The sequence below is a fragment of the Acanthopagrus latus genome, chromosome 18 (genome assembly GCF_904848185.1).
Source record: "Acanthopagrus latus isolate v.2019 chromosome 18, fAcaLat1.1, whole genome shotgun sequence".
Taxonomy (NCBI): Eukaryota; Metazoa; Chordata; class Actinopteri; order Spariformes; family Sparidae; genus Acanthopagrus; species Acanthopagrus latus.
The window spans coordinates 21,997,948-22,020,016 of NC_051056.1; the positions used below are offsets into that span (position 1 = coordinate 21,997,948).

A 22,069-nucleotide genomic window follows, 5' to 3' on the forward strand; every position below is an offset into this window, starting at 1 on the left:
AATAAATGTCAACCGGCATTAAGAATGCCAAGGACAAATACTTGAGCTAATAACCCCGCATAATTATCGAGACACGATGATGAAATGTTGGGAAATTGGATGTTTAAGGCGTCTCCCTCTCTTACTTTCAAATGAGCATCTCGCAGTTTTTCAGGGGGAGGCATGAAGCCCACGAGGAAAAATGAGTTCTGACTTGAGAGATGATTTGTTAGGTTTTAAAGGGATTTTGGCGTCGCCAAAGTTTGAACAGTCTCAATAATTGTGTGACAAATGTAGACAGATTGTTCCATTTTCAAGCTCGGCTCCAACCTTCTTTTCCATATTGTTTTTTTTTTTTTTGAGGAGTGAGAGAGCAGCTCCCCCTTGTATCTTATTCTCTCTTTTTTGTGACAGTGCACAGACAGCGATGAGAGGAAGATGCAACAGCTCAGCACGAGTTGCAAAGAATGTATATCGATCGCCTGTAGAGGGGACATGCACCAGGTTGCTGTCTTATTTAATATAAACTGTATTATTCTGGATCAGGAGGATTGAAAGTCTTCACAAACTGTTGCATTATCACAAAGACAAAAATGTGACGAGCGCAGGATTTTTCTTCTGCCAGACGAAAGATAACGCTGCATAATTGTTCGCTGTCAAAATACCGTCTCAGAACTTCAGAACTACAGATCAGTTGGCCTAATGCTCAGTGAAGAATGCCTGAAAAAAAAAGAGAAAGAAGACGAAGAAAAGGGATTTTGATGTTTTATTTGTCAAAACACTGCGTTCAGAGAAAGACTGAGAATTTAAGAAAGGAAAAAAACAGCATGCGCGGGATCATCTTCGCCACGGGGACAAAAGACAAGATGGATCCCTCCACGAGTGCCACAACAAACTGTCAACTTAGAATAAGATGGTCTCGTCAGGCCTGCTTAAATAAGCCTGTTAACATGGCACTTTTGACATCTCGCAACGGAGCGCCGTGCCAGGCAAAATGTTGTCTTCTTCTTTCCCAGGTGACGGTGAATTGATTTTACACCGCCAAACAATATTTTGTCAGGCGAAGCGGCTTCAGAGAGACGCAGAGATTTAACATACCACGCGGGCGGCGGGACAGTATCCAGCCGCTTCCTGCTCGACTTCAACAATCCAGGTGAACTTGAGAAATCCACCCCCCCCGACCTCCCCGTTTGCTCGCTGGAGGAAGTACGCCACAAACTCTAGCCTTTAAGTGACACTGACGGTGATAAAGTAGTTAGCTGCGCTTTCATGAGTCCGGCGCTGATACAAAGAATGACAGTTGCTTTTCTCGTCTGATCAAAGGCAGCAGACGAGTACTGTAGAATGTTTCTCCCTCCACCGCCCCCCACATCCCCCTCCCCCAACCCCAAAGAAACCCTGTCTCTATCTAATGATAGTTGAATAAATTGTCATCTCATTATCTTTGAAGAGGGGAAAGATCCCTCCCGTATGAGTGGGCACTGTGTCTCTTGCCATCAGACGGGCCCTGAGATTGGTGAGGCGCATTCTCGTCTCATTATGTTGAGTGAGAGATATCAGACACATCCCATCTGCCTAACGCCTTCCGCACACATGCTGCCATGCTTCAGCCATACAAGCTGCTGCAGAAAATACTGCGGGGTAGTTTTAGCTGTAATTCAATAAGCTGGTGCTCCAAACGCGGGTTTCGGACACCGCTTACGAACTCAATCCCTGCGCGGTTAAACATCACCGTCAGTGCCGAGAGAATGCAGACCGGCGTTTGATTGGACGAGCGCACAAGAGACTGTTTTGTTTTTTAACCATCAAAGGGTCCTTCCCGACTCTTAGACATGCGTCTGGTCCGCATCTCAACATCATCATTAATATTGCAGCCAATCGTGTAGTTTGTTTCTTAATGGTTTTAAACTAGTACACAAAACCCATTTACCCCCCGGCAACTGGCTGTGAGGCTTTTTTTTTTTTTTTTTCCCTGGTTCTACTGACAAATGAAAAGAGAACGCAAACTGCAGTCCCTCCCAATTCTTTCCAATTTGCAAACCGTCTCCTGGGTGTAGAAACAGCAGAGGGGGAGGAAAAAAAAAATAGAAAATGAAAATCCAAACACGTTACAGGATCAGAGAATCTGATGCAACAGGAAGGCAAATTTCAACCTTAAAAAAAAAAAAAAGATCACGAACGCGATAAGCTTCATATACAGTATGCCTTCTTTTTAAACATACAGATCTGTTACGTTGATGGGACGGTGAATGGATAGCGTTCAAAGCGGGAAGCCAACAATAACAACTTGTGACAGAAATGCCAAATTGGTCCCAGTTTCACTCGACTGGCTTTAACAGATGTCATGGGCCGATTGCCAAAACATCTTATCGTGGACACAGTACAGTGAAACCACAACACTGATCTACATGATGGATGTCAGATCAAAATGAATCCAGCCATGTTTTTTCTTTTTTTTTCTTTCACCAGCTTTGAATTCATGCATGGGGAAGCCTGTCAGGGGCGAGAGATGATGTGGACACTGGCTCTCACTGTTTGTCAAGATTTAACATCCCTCCCCCCTCGCTACTCGTTTGAAGCTAGTCATCTGCTGTCTAGCAGCTTGCTGCCAATACGCCCGAGATTCTAGATTCAACATTTGTGGACTTCTTACAGGACTGAATGCAATTAGACTGTTTGGTGGGTGTAAAGCATCCCTTTGCACACACCATGCAATCTATCATTTTAATGGGCCTCAACTTTCCCAGGAAACACACTTTAATTTGGTAACTACACTTGTCTGTTCCTTATGTTATGTGTCTAATTCAGACAGTAAACTAGTGACCCATCAATAGCAGGAGTTTTTTTTTCTTTTTCTTTTTCTTCTCCGCAGCAGTTTTGCCTCTTTAGAAGGCTGTAGCGGAATAAAGAAATACAGAAGCGAGAGCAGACTTTTGAAAGTTGAGCATCAAATGATGTTTTGACATCAAATGAAATAATGAGGAAGCATCAAAAACCTAAAAAAAAACAAAAAACAAATCACCTTCCACAAACAGCCCATTTCTTTAAATGCGATCTGCTGTTTGTTTTCTGACTGATACAGCCGCGATGGGAAAAGTTGCTGCTCTTGTCCAACTTACTTCCTTAAGCATTCGCCGACATCCATAATTCAGAGAACATCACGTCCACTTCAATAACACAAGCTCTCACTCCATGAAGGACGCGCACAATATACATTTTACTGCCTCTTTTTTCGAGATAAATCTTTGCAGCGAGGGGGAAAAAAACACACAGCGTCGCCTGTGTGTCCCACTATTGTGTCTGTTACGCCTCTTACCCCATATGATCTCTCTCTCTGCACATTACTGCTGCCCCTGCAACGCCCCGCTTACCAATTGCCTCCAGAGCTAAATCACTTCCTTTGTCAGACACGACTGCCTTTCTCTCCCAGACCCATTGCTTACTGCTATTGTTAGTGAAGATGAACAGCCCACGACAATTAAAGGTGTGGACCATTACTTCTGGTGGAGGGAAGGTTAGGCCTGGTGCTTTACAGCCTGAGGGAGAGCACCGCCGTATCTACATCTGTCATCCGGAGCCATAATGGAGAGCCTCGGAAATGGATGAGGACCCGACAAATGTCCACCGCTGTGCAAGCTCCAGGTCAGCGTACGCAGACATGTTGGCGGTCTGAAGAGTACGGGGTGAGAATGTTATGGAAGCACAGTGAAAATGAGGGAACGGTTGTCCAACACAACACAATGGAAATTTACAGGGCAAACTAAAACTAATAAATATGTCTACTACTCATAAATGGTGTTCAAAATGTGCAGTTGTGTATTTATTTAGCTTAGCTCATGGCCTGAACTGTTTTCATTCAGCATGAAATAACACGATAGATAGATAGATAGATAGATAGATAGATAGATAGATAGATAGATAGATAGATAGATAGATAGATAGATGACTTTATTAATGCCCAAAGGTGAATTAGGTTATTATAGCAACGCGTACATTCATGTACTATATACAATAATAAAAAAAAACACAATTAAATACTATGTACAATTAAATATTTAACTGGCTATAAAATAAAATACTATAACTCCTGCACAGTAATTTCCACAAAACGCAATATTTTTAACCTTCTGGCGCGATCGTTTAGCATTTTCCATCTGCCAACGCTGAAGCCCAGCGACAATGTGAACAGTGACTGATGTCATAAATATGTTTTGCACAGGTAAGAAAGCTCTAAAGGCTTCGAGGACAGAGTAAAGTCTCACAAACAATAAACGTCGTACTTGGTCGGTGAATTTGGGTTCAAATGTAAAGTTGGAGGCAATAATTGGTTGGCATCATGGCTGTTCACAGTCTAGTCTACGTGTTTACGATTAGCGTCCAGCCAGCTAGCACTATCGAGCATAAGAGACAAGCATTAGCAATTAGCATAAGCAATTCACAGTGTTAAGCTCAAAAAAGCTCATTTACTAGATGTTTTGTTAATATTGAAAAACTCTGGTTGTTCCACCAGTGGTATTTTATAATTAAGTTTTAGTTTCAGGGCCAGCCTGTCAAAGTTAGTAAAAGGCTGTTTTCTTGTGAACAGGCACTAAGTGAGTCAAATTCTCAGCCTGTCAAGAGTAATTATTCAATAAAGTTACTTACTCAGGAATGCTAGAAAAACAAGGCTTTAGGTAAGCGGGTAACATGGCTAGCTAGGCTATCTCTGCTAGAAAAACCAGCATAGACCAGCACCAAAACACAATATGCTGGTCTTGCTGGTGAACAGTCACTAGGAAGTCTTACATATGTTGTGTTTTGGTGCTGGTTTATGCTGTTTTATCTATCTATTGATCTAAGACAAACCCAGCAAACAGCCTACAGTTATTATCATCATGCATCTTTTTCTACATGTAAAACAATTGATAACTGACTTGTGTGAAGAATTAGGAATTGTGCTCAAATATACATACATTTTGAAACAAAATAAGAAAAAATTCAACAACTCCTGTGATCTAATGTTGCACCGGTCTTGACTGAGCTGCAGCTGATCATCATCAACCATGTGAGGATAAATGTGACTCCTAGTGACCCAGAAATTGTCCTACCACTCCACGCCGTGTCCACTCAGCTGGCTTATTAACTTTAGCCACTGGTAGCCCACATAAAGGGTTTTTGTTCACAGTTGATAGGTGTTTGAAAGCTGCAGCTCTGTCGTCAGGAGGGACCTCTGGAGTGCTGTTAATCTAGATGTTACCGGTCAGTAAATACTTCTTACCATCGGGCGGCTGCTTGTTAAATCGTTTTCATTTAGTATTTCTACGAGTGTCGAGCACAGAAAAGGCTTCATGTGCGGTTTGCGGAGCCTTGAGGTGTTTGAAAGCAGCTTCAAGCGAGCTATGCTGAGCAGCTAAAGCAAAGTAACAAGTACCGGTATTGATCGCATATTTCAAGTGCTGTTTTTTTTTCTTTTTTCTTTTTTGGTTGTTGGTGCGACTTGCAGCATTTCCAAGCGTCTTTGAGCCAGCCTGTCTGTATTTGCAGCGCGTGTCCGTGTTGTCAGATTCTCGGTTTGTGTTTTCCTTCAGCCGCAATGTGTTGAGCTCTCTTTGCCTTCATAAAATAAGATTCAGGAAGGAATATGCAAATATGATCACATGAATCTCCAGTATTTACTGCACTAAATCCACTGTGTGTTATCGTCTAACATTAAATAATTGCAGAGGCTCCATTGTTATTGGTTTATTCTCTCTCTGCATTGCTCTCTGCTTGTCCATTCTGTCTGTGTTCAGGTGCGATGTGCAGGGCTGCTTGAAGGCACGCAGGCAGATCCTCAAACTAGACAGAAAAAAAAGAAAAAAGAAAAGAGGACACTATAGCTCTGCCGAGTTCTTGCGCCTTCTGAGATTTTCTTTATCCTCTTGTAAATCAAGGGAAGATCTCTGAACATGCTAAAAAGAAAAAAAAAATCCAGTTTAATGAATATTGTTAAACTGGAAAATATTTACGTAAAATGCCCGATATATCATGGCTGCAAACAAACATAACATCAGAAGCTTGTGTGATGTGCTTGGGAGGGCCAGGGGGAGCGTTCTCAGCGGCTCTGATCTTCTCACAGCCGGCCGGCTCTGAGTCAGACCTCCTGGAGGAATAAACAGCCAAAGTCGCATTGGATTCTGCTCTGATTCTGAGCCATTTACCGGATCATTGAGAGGAGAGCTCAGAGAATACTTTTTTTTTTTTTTTCTTAACTTTTGGGATCACAAAGTGGCTTTACCTGAGTGACTGTGAGCGCTGAGGTCAATGAGAGGTCGACTCAAGAATGAACGTGAATGATGCCGCAGCTAAGCGACATTCACACATTCACACATTCACATTCACGGATGAGGTAATGTTGAGGCAAAGACTTTGTTCTCTGGGTTCGAACGTGGTTGGAAACATTTAGGATAACCGCAGTACACAACACAACATAATATATATCGAAAGTCTGGTGATTTTAGACATTTTTAATGTGGAAATCTTACATAGAATATCTTTAAATCTGCTCTGAATGAGCTTGGTTACTGAAATATTTTGGTACTACAGCATCAAAGAGGCCCAATACAAAAAAGCAAACAGTCTGCAAACCTACTTTTATCTGCTTTGTTGCTTTATGTCTGACTGTGACTGACATATTTCCATCTTTACTGTTTATAACACCAGGTAAGTTAACTTGTCTGGCTTTGTATAAACATGTCTTGTGCCAACACATCTTTGAGACATTAAAAGTTTACTGTGAAACACAGTTGAAGTCATAAAATTCACTAGAGTGACTTTTTTTTCTCTGGCATCATTGCAGGTACCAGCCTGTAGTATTTTGTGCATCACTTCCCTGAGACTGCTTTTGATTATGAGGGGTTGTAAAAAGCTGGTGCTGTATTCTTTTCTTTCAGCCATAGTGGCCCAAACTGCTTTAATGCTAACCTTTTCTTCCTCTGTTTACAGTATATATAAATTTAAAAAAAACAAAAAACAAAAACATTAAAATCCTGTGCAGCAAGGGAGTTTGCCAAGGGAAGCCCAGATGGATACAAGTGGTTAGAGAAAACAAAGGGAAATTCATCTATGCAAAAACCAAAAAGCCAAAAAACAAATTGCTGTAATCTTTATCTATTAATCTATTAATCTATTATACTGTTTTTCATCAATTTCACGCAGCTGTCAGAGGTCCAACACTGTATTCGACATGCATTGCCCATCTGTGGTCCTGAACTTCAGCTGTCTCAAAGTCACTCATGTGAGCTCTACTTAAAACGACCATTTCCTCTGTCTTCCTCGGCATCGTTTCAACAATATTTGCGTCCACGGGGATCCGCTGAAAACGACTCACGACGCTGTAGTTCACATTCCAGGCCTCTAGGTGGCGCTTGAAATTCACCAAAACCGGAGAAGAAGAAGAGACAGCGCATGCGCATAAAGCTTGCGCGCAGTTTACAAACACACAGTAGAAGGAGAATCCGAAAACAAGAAGAAGAAGATGAAAATGGCTAGTGCAAGGAAACCAGAAGCATCTGTGGGGATCGATAATGAGGCCTAACTGCTGCTGCGACTCACACTCGACTACAAGGCAAGTAAGTTGCAAGAAACACGAACACAAGCGGTAGTCCGCCATTGTTGTTGTTGTTGTTGCTATGAGACGTCGCGGGGTTCAGAGGTCGAGGGGTGGGGCGATGGCGTCATCGTTTCGGGGAGTATGCGGATTCGCCGTCCACATGAGAATGGGAGGGCTGCATTTTCGGAGTTTTCCACCCTGAGACCCGTTTTCAAAAAAGTGTGTTTTCAGGATCCGTGTGGACGGTCGGCCAGAACGATGCAATACATGTGTGTTTTCGTGTGGACTCCAGTGGACCCAGAAGGAGAGGCTCCTGAAGAAGTACGGACTCTGGCTGCAGCAGGACGTTTCAGAATGGTTAGTGTTTCTGTATAATGTTAGTTAGTTTGTTTGTGTTGTGTTACAGTTAACTGCCATGTTGCTAATGGCTAACAGCTAGCGAAAGCTGTGTTTGTCTCCTACTCAGTCTCCAAACTCTTGGGACACTGTTTGCATCGTCTCTGTCTCCAGTCTGCACGTTTCCAGACTTTTTACCGTGACAACCAAACTCCCTCGAACGCTATTGCATAGCGGACCGAAGCGGAGCTAACTAGTTAGCCAAATTCAAGCTGACTTCACCGTACTCATAGGCAGCTGTGAATACCATCAAAACGTGGTGTTACATGTGGCTCGGGTGCAGTTGCTGGGTCTGGTATGTGTCGAGGCAAAGCCAACTTTGTACTGACCCTCATTACTGAATCATTCCGATATGAAGTGGTTAGCGCACACACACAAACTAACAGGAAGCATAGCCGGGACGCTGTTGTTAAAAATGAAACGCAACCACTGTCTCTTCTGTTGTTCTGTTACTGGGACACAATATAGGAACCTGTGTTGATTTTTAAAATCAACAACAGATCAATATGAGTGTCTAACTCTGAGCGAAAATATTGCAAAACACTGCTACCTTACAGCTGGACACACCAAACTTCACCTCGGAGATGGACGCCCCCATCTCAGATATCTCTTATCACGCGCAGAGGAGGCCTGTCTATGTAAATGACTCCTTTCGTTACAAAACGAAAGGCGCTGAATCTGAACAGCCTGTAGGAGCGACGTTTTACCAGTGGATGGGCTGCAGAGACCATGCAGGAATCGGAGTTGGCAGGTTCAGGGAGGACCAGTTTATACATGTAGAGACCAGAGAAAACGTGTTTTTCATAATATGGGACTTTTAAATAACTTAAAATACTTCATATAAATCCTACAGTCATGTCCTTGATTCAGAAAATCCCCCAGAGAAAGGCATGTTAGGTACAAACCTGCTTCAAATCACTGAAGGCAGTACAGGTGTAAAACATGCGCAGGGATGAGATGACATGCGGACACAACGAGAAAATGAAAGCTCTGAAGTAATACCGATGCGCAAGTACAATGGAGGGAATTGCAAAACCCAACACTCCACTAGCTCCAGTATTTCAGCTGTAGGCGATAGTCCATAACTACCTACAGACGGGATCTGAACAAAGACACACCCAGGGTTGATTTAATCCATTTTTAGATCATTTTGTTTCTTGCCTAACCCCAGGCAGTCAGCATCGCACAGGCAAAACCCACATGGCAGCCATATTGCCAGGAGGATTGCCCACGGTGGACAAGAGCTGAACCTTTCTCATCCTCCTATAGCCCCGCGTCAGAATCTGAAAGCATATGCACGGCGATAACAACTTGAAAAAGATTAATTCCCATCTTACTACACATTCTCTCACAAGGAAAAATCTGTTGTACTCGGAGTAGCCTAAGTCTTTTGTTACATAGCCTTTAGCTTGGTAAAGAACTTTCCCTTCAAATTCATCCTGAGGCTCATGCCTGATACCCCTGTTTGACGTGCAGAGGTGTTAAATTATTTAGGCTGTATCTGTATTTTGTCAGAGAACGGAGTTGGAAGGAATACTAAAAACATGTCAAGTTCGCAGCTATGAAGGCAGCTCTGGGTCAAATAAATACAAGTTATTGACCCTGTGAATAGTGGGGTTCAACACCTGATCATTTCTGCTGATTGCCCTAAAAAGCACATCACGTTTTAGTATATGAAACTCTCCAGTGAGCCGAGCATCTGAGCAGGCTTTTTAGTGACTATACTTTCAGTAGTCGAGCACAAAATGGCAAAGTGGGCTCAAATTAATACGAGATGCAATATAGCTCCACATCTTTAAGAAAACAGAATATGATAAAATGAAAACCAGCCTAAAAGCGTAAATTAAACAAACAAATGAATAAGAAAATGTGAATGCGTATGTCCTCCTCGCTTCTCCTCTCCTGCGCTGTACTGTATGCCTCATGTCCTTCACTGCATAGGAAACCATGCATAAAGACCAGGCTTCCCAGCATGCCTCAGGCTTTCCAACATAGTTGCCAGCAGGATGCAACACTGCGAAAGGTGCTGCCTCTTTAAGTCTCCTGTGTGGCATGTTAAGCAATGGTAATCTGCCGCAGTGCAGACAATAAATTCCACTGCATAACTAAGCGTCGCCATGACATCGTACCTGGATGGAATATCATATGGGCAGATGGAGGGATAGGCGGATGGAGGCCCTGTCCCCTCGCAGAATAAATATGTGTCCCCAGTGTTGACACAAAAGGGGCCGAAATCTGACGACTGGAGGCAGCGTCACCGCCGTTCCACGCGCCGTATTAGAGCAAATAAAGAGGACGGTGCATTAATTATTCCTCCTAGCTTAGTGCCTGTTTGGTCAGCATGCGATTCATCTGTTCGGGCGCAACAACGGAGCTCAATGCGATGACAAATCTGAAGGCCTGGGCTGTCTTCCCAGTTCCCAGAAGCTTAATAGTGTGCCATGTGGAATGATGTAATGCTAAAACACTGCAAAACTTGAGTGCTCACCAGCTTTAGTGAGGGCAGGGGGAAAAGGGGGAGAGACAGGCTGGAGAGACGGCGAGCGAGAGAGAGAGAGAGAGAGAAAGAGAGAGAGAGACAGAAGGAGACTCAAAGGGCCTGATTACTGCATATCATCTAGAATACAACTTGTACCACACAAATCTCCAGTGAGATCCCCGTACTGTTGGAGGATGATAACAGAAATGAAAAGCTAGTTTGTGTTGGGGCTCTCTTAACGCTGCCGCTCCACAGCGTTGAGGAAAGTGATCTTTGAACGCTCGCTGCATGTCTTAGACAGCGACGCCGCAGTTATTTGACAAACTGAAAGCCATTTCAGGCTGTCACAAGCAAAATTATTTGGAACACCCTGTAGCAAGGACCTATAATCCCCAACAAAGAAACGTTATTATTCACAACAGTGTGAAAAGAGTGTGGGTTTTGCTACGGGGTCCTGATAATTTTTTTTCTTCTTCCATGAAACACATTAGACTGACTTTTTCTATTTTTTTTTTTTTGAACTTCTTTTTAGTATAGAAGATTAAACGGTGGCACTCTATAGCAAGCACAGCAACACTTGATAAAACAGCCCTTTGCATAGATATTGCTTCTTACATAAAGGGAAACCAGTCGATGAAATTCAAATGTGACAGCAGGCTGTCAAATGTAATGAGAAATGCCAAATCAGATGCTATGATATACCGAGATTATTGCACAGTTGTTTCTGATCCATTCGGTATGATCTCGTCCATAATGGTGATTACCAAACCTCAGAATGCAGTGCTAATTATTCAGATCATGTAGAGGCACTGTACTAACACAAATACACCGTTGTCCACACAGTCAGATTCTTGTAGGGAAGAGTAAACCTGATGTATCACAGCTTACATCTTCAAAAACAAAAAAAATATACTGCGCTTTCGATGACATTGAGGCCAAACATCCACATCCACAGGTTAATGAATTTCTATAAACATGGCAAGGCAAAAAGTTAACACAACCTACACCTCTGTGGCATTTAAAATCACTTGAAATGAAAATCTGATATGATTATTTTTATCTACTGCTGCAGTCTGTGGGCATATTTCAGTCTCATCTCACACCGGGCTAAATATGCACGAGGAATACATATCGAGTCTCAATTGGAGAATTCTGGAGGAATCATCGTCGCAAGATGCAGTTTTTATTACATTACCCGGCCAAATTGCATTATATCATTAGGCAACAAAATTGCAGTTTGCTTTTTTTTAATCAATCATAAAGAGGAACATTAGATCTGAGGTATAATGAGGTCTGATTCCTAAAAGGTCTCATAAGTGTAGTTTCTTCATGGTAAGTCTTTATTATTGCTTGGTACAGAAATCAATTACAGTTTTATAGAGATTTTTGTTCCCTTATGGGGAATCCAACGAGGAGCACTTTGCATTTTTTTACAGGTCTTCAGGATTTAGACAGCAAATAAAGATGTTCACTGGTGACACGATCAAGGTGTTCTGAAGCTAAATGCATGCTGGCAAACAGACAAAAGTACGTACTAAATAATACTACTTATAATAATGACAATGATAACAATGAAAAACAACTACAGTATAATTCCTGCATCCAGCCGCTAAAATGCCGTACAGTAATACATACTGGAATATTCTTGTGGCTGCATGACAAACTTGGTATCCAACATTCGTGGTCGATTTTCTATTTCAATTCAGATCCCAGACCAATTTGTTGCAGCCCCGTAGAAACACGCTCTTTACTATGCATGGCGTTCTAATACCCTTGGCCCTTTTTTGGACAAAAGGCAGAGCAGAGAGCCAGGGGCATTTCATTTCATGCTCTGCCTCCTCAACCCCAGATGTTCACCTCGAAAACATCTCCACTGATACAGGTAGGAGCTTAATGGCCTGCAAATTGCCCCGAGCTCAGGTAATGAAATGCAACCTCTGTATAATTTTAATTGAGAACTCTGGATGGAAATCAAATGATAATGTGCTCCATGCATGGGAAGTTTTCAAGTAACACTGAAATTTCTGTCTGCTGCTGTGTTAGTGCGGCTCGGGCTAAGGCAAATGGCTTTTTTTTTTTTTTTGCTTTTGAGCCACTCTTCATTTTAATTGTGGATTGCACGGTGTAATAAACAGGCTGGTCATGACTTAGCATCGGGTAAATGAAGCAGAGGATGTACACACCTCCGAATGCACAATGGTGCTCCATATTTACAATTCAATCCGACAGGGTGCCTATTAGGAGCCATAAAGCTGCTCAACTGTTAGATAAGATACCCTCAATAACCCCCACCCTCCCGTCTTCACACTCCTCCCGCTCCACACACACACACACACACACACACACACACCTCTTCTTGCACTTAAAATTGTTCAGTCAACCTGTCTTCATGTATATTACATGTTTTCTCCGCGGTAGATATTACAAGTGGGCCTCTTTGTTGTACTGAATTAAGATCAGTAAAGAGCAGCCATACGCAATCACCCGGTCATGTTTCAACAGGGATGCAAGTTCACAGCAATCCAAAACAGCTGACAGTTGTGGAAAGGAACAAGAAAAGAAGAGTGCTCGGTGTCCCAAAAGTGTTTCTCAGAACTTGTGTGGGATGTTCAAAAATACATTTGAGCAAGCTGACATTAGCTGCTGTTATCAGCTCAGTCACTTAGCCAGTGATTGTCTTTTGGGGGGGGGGGGGTCTGTTGTCTCCTGCAGCTACTCTAATGAGTATAAATTGAGGGATCTCACAGTCTCAGGGTAGAAGCGGCTCTGTTTTCTGGTGGTTGCTATGGCGCTAAAACAGAACTGCAGCCGGGCCTGTCCACCCTACCTAACGAGCCCAGAGACACTGCTGTGGTCGGCGCGTTACCAGGGAACCTAAAGCTCACAATCCGCTTTAAAACCCAGACACAACCCTCTAACAACAGACAGCCGCTGAACATGCAGTTGTGAAATAGCACACTAGCTATCAAATTATTGTCTAATTTGTGGCCTGATTAAACAGAAATTCATCATGGCCCACTGACCTCCATCGTTCCTATGGGACACCTAGAGGTGTATGGACACACAGAGGACAGTCAAGAACAGGCACTCGTCCACAGAAGCCCCACAGATCTCTGTCCCTCTTGTTGTCCACTGGACAACCAGTGCCACAAAAATCACTGTCAGAGTAATTCCGTTTTTTGAAAGCCTTTTCCTGCCTTCTGATGTGGAAAAACTTAATGATTCACGTAAGCACTTAATTCCAGGACCATGAAGCTGTCAAGGTCATATAAAAGAGATATGGTCTTTGCAAGAAAGCTAGTGGGATCCATAACAATGTGTTTCAGACAGAACATTCTCTTTTCAGCGCGTCAAATACAGCAGCCTTGACCACGGCCTTGCACTTCTTAGTGGGATGCTGGTAGCTCTACTGCGTCATGTCCTAAAGTGCCCCTCTAGTGCAGTACTAGAGAGAGCGAGCACATTCTGTCAGGGGGCAGTTGGATCGCATGTGAACGTGACTGCCAGGAGACTGAGGATCTGATTGTGACAGAGTGTGAAGATTGATTTGTTTTTAAGCAACATTTTCGTAAGTTAATCTACGTAAATAATGTAAAATAAATTGATGAACTGAATGTAGTTATTTAAACCAGTGATATGGTCTTTTCCTAAATTTGTAGTTTTGATGGGCTAAACCTGACCAAACGTGACTGTTTCACAACATTACCTGTTACTAACTAAACCACTGTGCTCATAACATACAAAACTGGTACCCGAGGGCTAAGTAGAGTGTCACAGTTTGAGACTAATGGCCACTGACCAAGCTTCTGCATTTGCCGAGCTGGGATTGAGATTGTGCTGGTTTCAGATGACTTAACAATATTTCCTATTGTCGCTCTCCTTTTGTCTCAGTTTTGGTCAACTCCCTGGGGAGACAGTCAGCTTTTTAGCTGCTAAATGCTTCATTGTGTAATGTTTGTAACATCTGCTTTTACTGTAAGTGCTGAGCAAGTATTGTACTGTGGGCTCATTAAGAGCTTTTTTTTCTTTTCTGCAGAAAATCTGCTGCTGAAAAAACCTGCAGTAGCAGGTGATAATTCTTTGTTGCTCTAACACCTTTTCACATTGCACTTGATAATCTTTTCCAGTGTTGATATTAAAATACACAACACTGCGACTTCAGCAACATCATTATTACTGACAAAGAAGCCTCATCCTCCTGTAAGCTGTGGTAAACTAGATTCACACCACAAGTTTGTCGACTGAAAGCCGGTCAGAGTCGACAGGTGTCAGCGGTGCGGAGACGCTGTGGCGGAGGACTCTGGGCAAACCAGATGTCATCGGTGTCAAATAAAAAACCCCCACCACTGCAGCAAATACAGCATTTGAACCAAAACTTGAGTGAAAAGGACTTGATTAAAAAACAAGGTGTGGATGTTAAGATAGCGCTCAAGTGTTGGAAATACAACCTAGAGCCGGGCTGGTGAACAGCTTACTGAAAAAAAAGGCAATTTATATACGGCAAATGACATGTCTTCTTGACTGTGTCACTTGACGTGAGGTGCAGAGGTGCAAACTAACTGAAGTACTATCATCTCCAGACACTACTGCTTATTTGTCACCTGTCTCACCTATCCCAGATGTTCACGAGAGTCCTAATGATGTGCACTCGCTCTCGCTCCAGTGTACCTCAGGAAAGAGGATGAAATTCGTGTTCTGCCTGAAGTTGACTCTCAAGTACGCCGCACACACATATACGCACACATAGATACATACACTTAGGGGCATGGATAAACCGTATTCGAAAGCCTTCTGACAGGCAGCAGGTGACGGCGCCGAGGCCAGCTGCTCCTGCCCCACCTCTGCTCAGCTGTCCGAGCCCAGAGCAGCCTTTGAACAGCCTATTACCCCGACACAGCACCGGGGGAAAGCAATCAGCTCCAGAGGTACACCGCTCTCGCACCAGATGGTGTGGGAGATGAATCGGGCCATTATATTAGTGCTGGATAATTCCTCAGATGAAGCTAATTAAAAAGAAAAATAAGTGCTATCCTCCCTCTTCTTACCTCCTTTGCAATCTGAACGGAAAACTCCGCTGACACTCTTTCACTTTTTTAAAAAAGACAAAAAAAAAGGAAGAGAGAGAAGTTCCTCGAAGATCCCTTCGATTCTTACCTCCCGGCATCAAGGAGCGAAATAGTTTCTTTGTCAAATGAGATTTCAAAAATAATTTTTTAAACAGACATGATTGACAGCACAATCTGATGTTTCAGAAAGGACACCGTTGATGAAGCAGATACGCTTTACAGCCTGAAACCTGTGTTTGAATTTCAGCCACGTAAGATCTCAATCTGATCAGGTGACCAGTTCAGGATTGTGTTTTTTTTGTCTTGATAGGTGTATATTGCTTTTGGATCTATTATTTCAAATGCACATAGATAGATCCGAGGGTACTAAGCACATTAGCAAACATGAGATTCTTCTTTTGAACTAGTGACGCTCTCTGCAGCCTCTTAACAGTAAATATTTTAGCTAAACCTTTTTTTTTTTCACACTCAATGTCAAAAGCAGTCAGCAAAGTGCAAAAATAGAGGCATCTACTTACACGCATCTTCCTCAATCTAACAGCTCTGCGTAGTCTACATGGCCGGCCCGTGAAAGTAGGCTTTGTCCCTGCAATTGTTTGTAGTCGCACCTTGAAAAATACAGCTGCAAAAGTATGTCAAAGAGCTCTGCAAATATGGTACCTGCATTGGCTTAAGCCCGAGCAGACAGAGACAGGCGACAGCAGAATGTGAATCTCAGTTAGCTTGAAAGGATTTAGGTAAACTCTGAAACAGTGCTTATTGCTCTCTTATCCACTTTTGTGTTAATGAAAAGCATGTCCTGAATCTGTCAAGGGAGATTAGGTGAATATCATTACTATTGTCCTTTTGCCAATGTAGATTCACTGTATCCACAGGGATTACGGTCCAACCCGTCCCAACGCGTATTACCTCTCTCTGCCAAGGAAACTTTAAAAAAAAAAAAAAAAGAGAAGAAGAAAAAAGGTTGAGCTGATGATAAGGACTGGAAATCATCTGTCACGGGGAAATTCAGACTGCATCAATTTTCTGAGAGGTGGATCTCATTTTTGACGACGCCAATGAAGTCCATTGTCCCCAAAATCAAAGTACTTACGTTTGTGATGGAAGAGTCTGACTACCTGACCGAGATGTCTCTTCAAACGCAGCCGTCTCCGAAAACGAACAGTCGGATTTTTGACATCTTGGATTTCCTCAGATGAAACCAGGTCTTTTACAAATAACATGATCATTGACTGAAAGCAACACACACACACAAAATCATCAGTGAATCAAAGACGATAGAAAAAGTATAAATATATAGTCCAGATGAAATACATTTATTGAACTGTGTACGCCAATCCAATCAGGTCTGTAATGTATTGTGTTGCACAGATGTGTGTGAGCAGGCAGTTTTCTATTGCTTTACGAGCTCCCTCTGCTTTTATAGTCTATTAATATACAAAACAAACTCACAGACTGTCAAGAAAGGAAATACTTACACCACTAATTTCCTCATCAAACAGAAAAAAGTGCATCTTTTTTCATTGAGCCAAGACTGCCTTGCTAAAACTCACCAAAAAGAGGTCTTGGGCATCTAGAAGCCGCTTCTCCTACCTCTCGCTCATCTCACACGTCATGTCACTTGTCTTTGTCATCCCTGGCGTCAAGAGTCCAGGTCAGAGGGGCTAATTCCAGCCCAGTCGCCGCAATATAATGTTAACAGTAAATGTTTCTGCAAACCACAGATCGGTCCGACGTTGACATTTGTACCAAACGTGGCATATCACGTTCACGTGAAAAGCTCATTAGCTGGCTTTCACACGAGGAGGGTGGAGGGGACAGAAGTGGCGTTATCAAAGCCAACGAGGCCGCCGATTACAGTTCAAGTCACACCGGCGGGTATTTGTGAGGATGCCTGCATCAAAAGTAGGTGGATTTTTTCATGGCGACCAAAACCGGCTGTCTGCCACTGGAAGTCGGAGCATCTCAATCCGTGATCACCGTCACCAAGACAGGTATTTCACACCAAACCATGATGTTTTCCCAACCCCGACGATGTATTGTTTGTGACTAAACCGAAGCAAAGTACAGCATCATGACAAGAGAAAATCTGAAAATCAAAGCCTTTAAAAATGTATAGTAACATACAGAAACATCGTTACCTTTTGATTTATCTGGTTTTGCAGAAACGTTCTTGCCGTAAATTGATTTTAAACACCAACACTTCCTGTTTCTCTGAGCTCTGAGGAGACTTCAAATCAGCTTAGGGCAACTAGCTGCAAGGTTAACTAAGCTAACATTATCAGCTACAGCCATAGACACTTATTGTGAGCAGCAGTTAGCGGTTACTTTGGCAACATCCTGCCTTTTATTTGTTTCCCTCTGAAAACTAATAGAAGTTAATTTCAGTATTCTGTGCGTCGGCTATATTGTTTCCTCTAATCAATCTGACATTCATCAGTATTGAAGCCCAAGTGATGATCATTTTATATCACATCCCAAAAAGTATAAAAGTAGACTTTACACAAAATCTCAGACTGCTTCCCCTTCCAGACGTCAGACACAAGTTCTTCGGTACTCGTGCTGCATGCTGAGCTGCGCTTTTGTTCATCCTTGATGTAAAAAGTTTTCAATGGCAGCTCCCAGAAATGAGACTTTTTTTTTTTTCTTTTTCTAAATTCCGTCTTTCAGCTGCTCTGGAAGTTCTTCTCCTCGAACTCTCGGTGGCCCAACACCACAAAACAGACTCACTGCGTTGATGTTCCCTTTAAATGCCACCAAAATCCATATCAAGGCAAAATTATTCGCATTCAGAGGCGTGCTGCACGCCGGCTTAACTCTCAATTTGGGCACGACATCAGAAATATTTAAATCACTCATTTCGAGCTCCTGTCCCACAGCTTTTGAAATCAGGGGCAAAAAGCTCTTGGCCTTAATTCCAAGAAAATGAACAGGTTCACCTGCCAACGCCTGAAGAAACCTGGAGGGCTTTTTTTCCACGAAACACTGCAACAATCAAATTACATTTTCACATTAATTTAATTAATTATTGCCTGCTTCATTTCCATATCATTTCTTATCCTAAAGCCATATACAGCCTTACACATTTAATATGTACTTTGTTTTAATTGTGATGTTTTTTTTTTTTTGTCATTTTCCACTGACGAAAAAGGCTGTAATGATTTCATATCCTTGGTTCAGATTAAAGTCTACCTAAAAGACTGAGACTGTAGACTCAATGAAACATTTACAGTAGAATTAAATCAGTCTGAAGTTGTTCTTCACAGTAGATACTTAACAGCAGCAGCGAGTGATGCCTCATGTCAGTTCAGAGTAGTGAATCCCAGAAGGTCATACTGCTCAGCTGAACACCTCCACTGCAGCCGGAGCAAAGCAAAGCAATGTGTGGAGTGGAGAGCAATGTTCCCCGCACACGTTCAGCATGTTAAAAAACTCAATATGGAAAAAAAAAACAGCCAGCTGAGGATGTCAGCTAGAAATAGAAAAAAAAAGTCTAACACATCCAGAAAATGCAAAGCAGCCAATTATGCAGTCTGTGTAAGTTGGTGTTAGGCGAAAAAATACATCACAGGCGTGCCAGTTGCTGTCTGAACTGTTACAGCGCATAAACTTTATTTAAATCTCGCGGTACCATGGTCAGCAGTGAGAAGGCTTTAACTGAAGAGTTCGCCTCAAGTCCGCTGCTGAAATCCTGATACCCTCTGCAAAGCCCCGTACCTGCAATTTCTCACCGCGCACCGTTCACTTCTCATTCAGCTAGAATGGAACAATGTAAAAAGAAAACTGAATCAAGCCCCTCTGCTCTGCCGTTTTTCTGTTACTGACAGAAGAGCCGGGAGTTTGTACAGATCCGTCCTCGGGCCTGGAATAATACTCAAAACACGGCTCAGAAGCTGAGGGAGTCTACGGAGTGGACACATCGGAGCCACGCGTGAGAAACGTCGACACGATCCCCGTCTAGAAAGCAATTTGTTTTTAAACCAGAAACGAAGTCCGGGAGAAAGACGGTTCTATTTACACAAAATGCGAAGAATATAAACGTCTCCGATGACATTTCACATTATAATTCAGATTTTTTTTGCTGGACACGCCGGGGGGATTACCTGCCCCGCGTCCTGTCAAGATAAGTTTGGCGCCTCAAACTTAGTTCAGAGCGATGAAGAGGACTGAAGGCACAAATGAGATTGTCACGGGTTACAGGCAAAATCCCCCCAACCCCCCACCCCCTTGAAGCAAAGATGCGCTTAAAAATTCATAGAGTATCGATCCTCACACTCGAGCAAAGTAAAATATCATGTATAAAGGCGATATTGATGTATACAGTACGTGAAGTATAATGTTTAAGATACAAGTTCGGGACACCGCAGCGTGTTGGGTCCAAGAAGAGGTCAGATCTGGTTTAAGCTATTACTCTGAGCCCTCTAATGTGCAGACTGGCTGGCTTTTTCAATTGACACGAGAATAAAAAGGGGGGGAAAGTGTTGGTGTAAGGTAACGGGGCTGTGTGAGCATGCAAACAGAGTAAACACTCAGGGAAATTGAAATGGACCTAGATGGCAAAAAGGAGAAGAGTTTTTATAAATAGGCGCAGATTAGCCATTTACAGATACACCAACATTTTTTTCTCCCATTGTCTCTTAAAAAAATCCACGAAGCCTGGTCACTGCCTGCCTTTGCTCCGCATGACCGCAATTCCAGGTCAGTGCTCAGCTCTGTTTAGTGACAACAAATAATCATGCAAATGGACTCGAGTGCCAGTTTTGTCTCTTCTCACAGGTGACACTCTTGTGCCCACGCGACCGCCGGCTTCGACACGAATGCAGGACAAGCCCGCTCTAAAACACAAACATGACAACATTTCCATACAGTTGTCGTTAATTGGCGATTCCATCATGCAGAGGGGCCTGTCGGACTACATGAGTGGTATACAATCAGCAGGAAAAGTAATCCATAAAATAGCCATGCCACTTGGCCAACGTGTAATTTCCATTTCAAGACTGTGATTGCATTGCAGTTGCCGAGTGAAGTGAATTGAAATACTGTTTATGTTTCTTTTTCTTGATTGATTTCCCTATCACCTGCTGTATGGCGCCTGATTTGGAATGTGTTTTTTTTTTTTCTTCTTCTTCTTTGCTTGCATCTCGCCTGCACAAGGTGCCAAGTTACAGACTGTTTTCTATCCAGTATTTACAGCCGTACAGTGTCGCAAGTTAATGACCCGGTAAACTCGGTCCCTCGAAATCTCAAAGCACTTTGGCTTTTGGTCCGAGAGAAATAAAGCAAACCGTGCGAGTGTAAATTAAAAAACAAAAATAGTACATGTAAAAGAGACACGAACATAGTGTAAATGCAAAAAAAAAAAACCTTGAAATGCTAATATTTTTGCAAGTCTCAAGAGTTTCCCTGACAGATACTCAGAAGAATAGTTTGATGTTTATGTAAATCATGTCTTGCTGACAGATGTAATGCTGTCTTTGGAAGTGCAAACAAAGAAAACGGGGAAGGGGAAAGTAAGCACTGAAGAGGCATGTCTATTGTTTCGACAGCTTGTGTCCCCGGCATCTGGCATCAAGCAGGAACAGCATGTCAAGATTAATGAAATGTTACTTTTATTGATCTGCAGCATGGTGTATATAAATATATACTCCCTTAGAAAAAAAAAACTGCAGGCACTCGCATAGTACCCAGCAGCGTGTGCTCGAGCTCAGTCTTCTAAAGTTTCTGAAGTTTTAGGGGCTTTCGAACTCAAAGGGAAAAAAAAAGTTTTTTTTTCCTCCCCTTTCGTACTGTACCACAATTTAAAAACAAATGTTCGCCACGCGGTTTAGGGGGGGAACAGATAATCTTAATGTCTTCCTTGCTATATTCCGGGGGCTTTAAATTCCAATCAATGAAGTGAAATTAAAGACCATGTGAATGACTTTCAGCGCGAGTCGACCGAGCGGACTTGTTAGTGGGAGCATGGGGCCCGGTGACAAGAGCGTGGCAGAGACTGCTCCCTCACTCTCCTCTCCCCATTTAATTTTCCAATCCACTTCCTCCACATAGTTAGGAGAAGTGAGTTTTGTTCTGGTTTGATACACCATCTAATGAGAGCTACTAAGAGCCTGTTGAAATCATTCCCTAATAACACATTCTGAAGGCTGCGAATGAGGAATATTTCTCCACTATCTCTCCATTCAGGCTTTAATATATTCTCGCGCTCACCTCTGTTCCATTTCCCTTCCTCCACTTTCATTAACTGCATTTCAGGGAGGGGAAAGGAAAAAAGAAAGAGAGAGAGAGAGATTTTGAATAATCATTACGCTTTGATTTGATATGATTTTAACAAGCAATGCATTCTGCTCTTACAGTATCTGGTCACTGGCTTAGCTGGTGTTTCTCAAAAAGGAAACCTAGAGAGAAGTCTTTGAAACGGCACAAGACCGCGGAATAAGATATGAGCGTTGATGTTGGCACAGCTTCTTATCTCGTCGTGGCCACAGGCTGCACCGGGTAACCTCGATATGATCCGAGATCGGTCACACGTCGACCATGAAAATGTACCGAGATCCTTGTTTATCAGGCATATACTCGACA

The 22,069-nt window shown here is 42.7% G+C and overlaps 2 long non-coding RNA genes across 3 annotated transcripts in view; one reads left to right on the forward strand and one right to left on the reverse strand.

Moving 5' to 3' along the window:
- Positions 1-1,640: 1,640 nt before the first annotated feature.
- LOC119007315 lies at positions 1,641-4,761 on the reverse strand. Its single transcript, XR_005071097.1, has 2 exons — positions 4,624-4,761; positions 1,641-3,648 (listed from the first exon to the last, which is right to left on the reverse strand). It is a non-coding gene; the product is annotated as an uncharacterized LOC119007315 (long non-coding RNA).
- A 2,908-nt stretch (positions 4,762-7,669) lies between these two features.
- Positions 7,670-22,069, forward strand: part of LOC119007314 — a 94,300-nt gene continuing 79,900 nt past the window's right edge. For both annotated transcript variants that reach the window (XR_005071095.1, XR_005071096.1), the window contains exon 1: positions 7,670-7,906. This is a non-coding gene — a long non-coding RNA (uncharacterized LOC119007314). The remainder of the gene's footprint in view (positions 7,907-22,069) is intronic.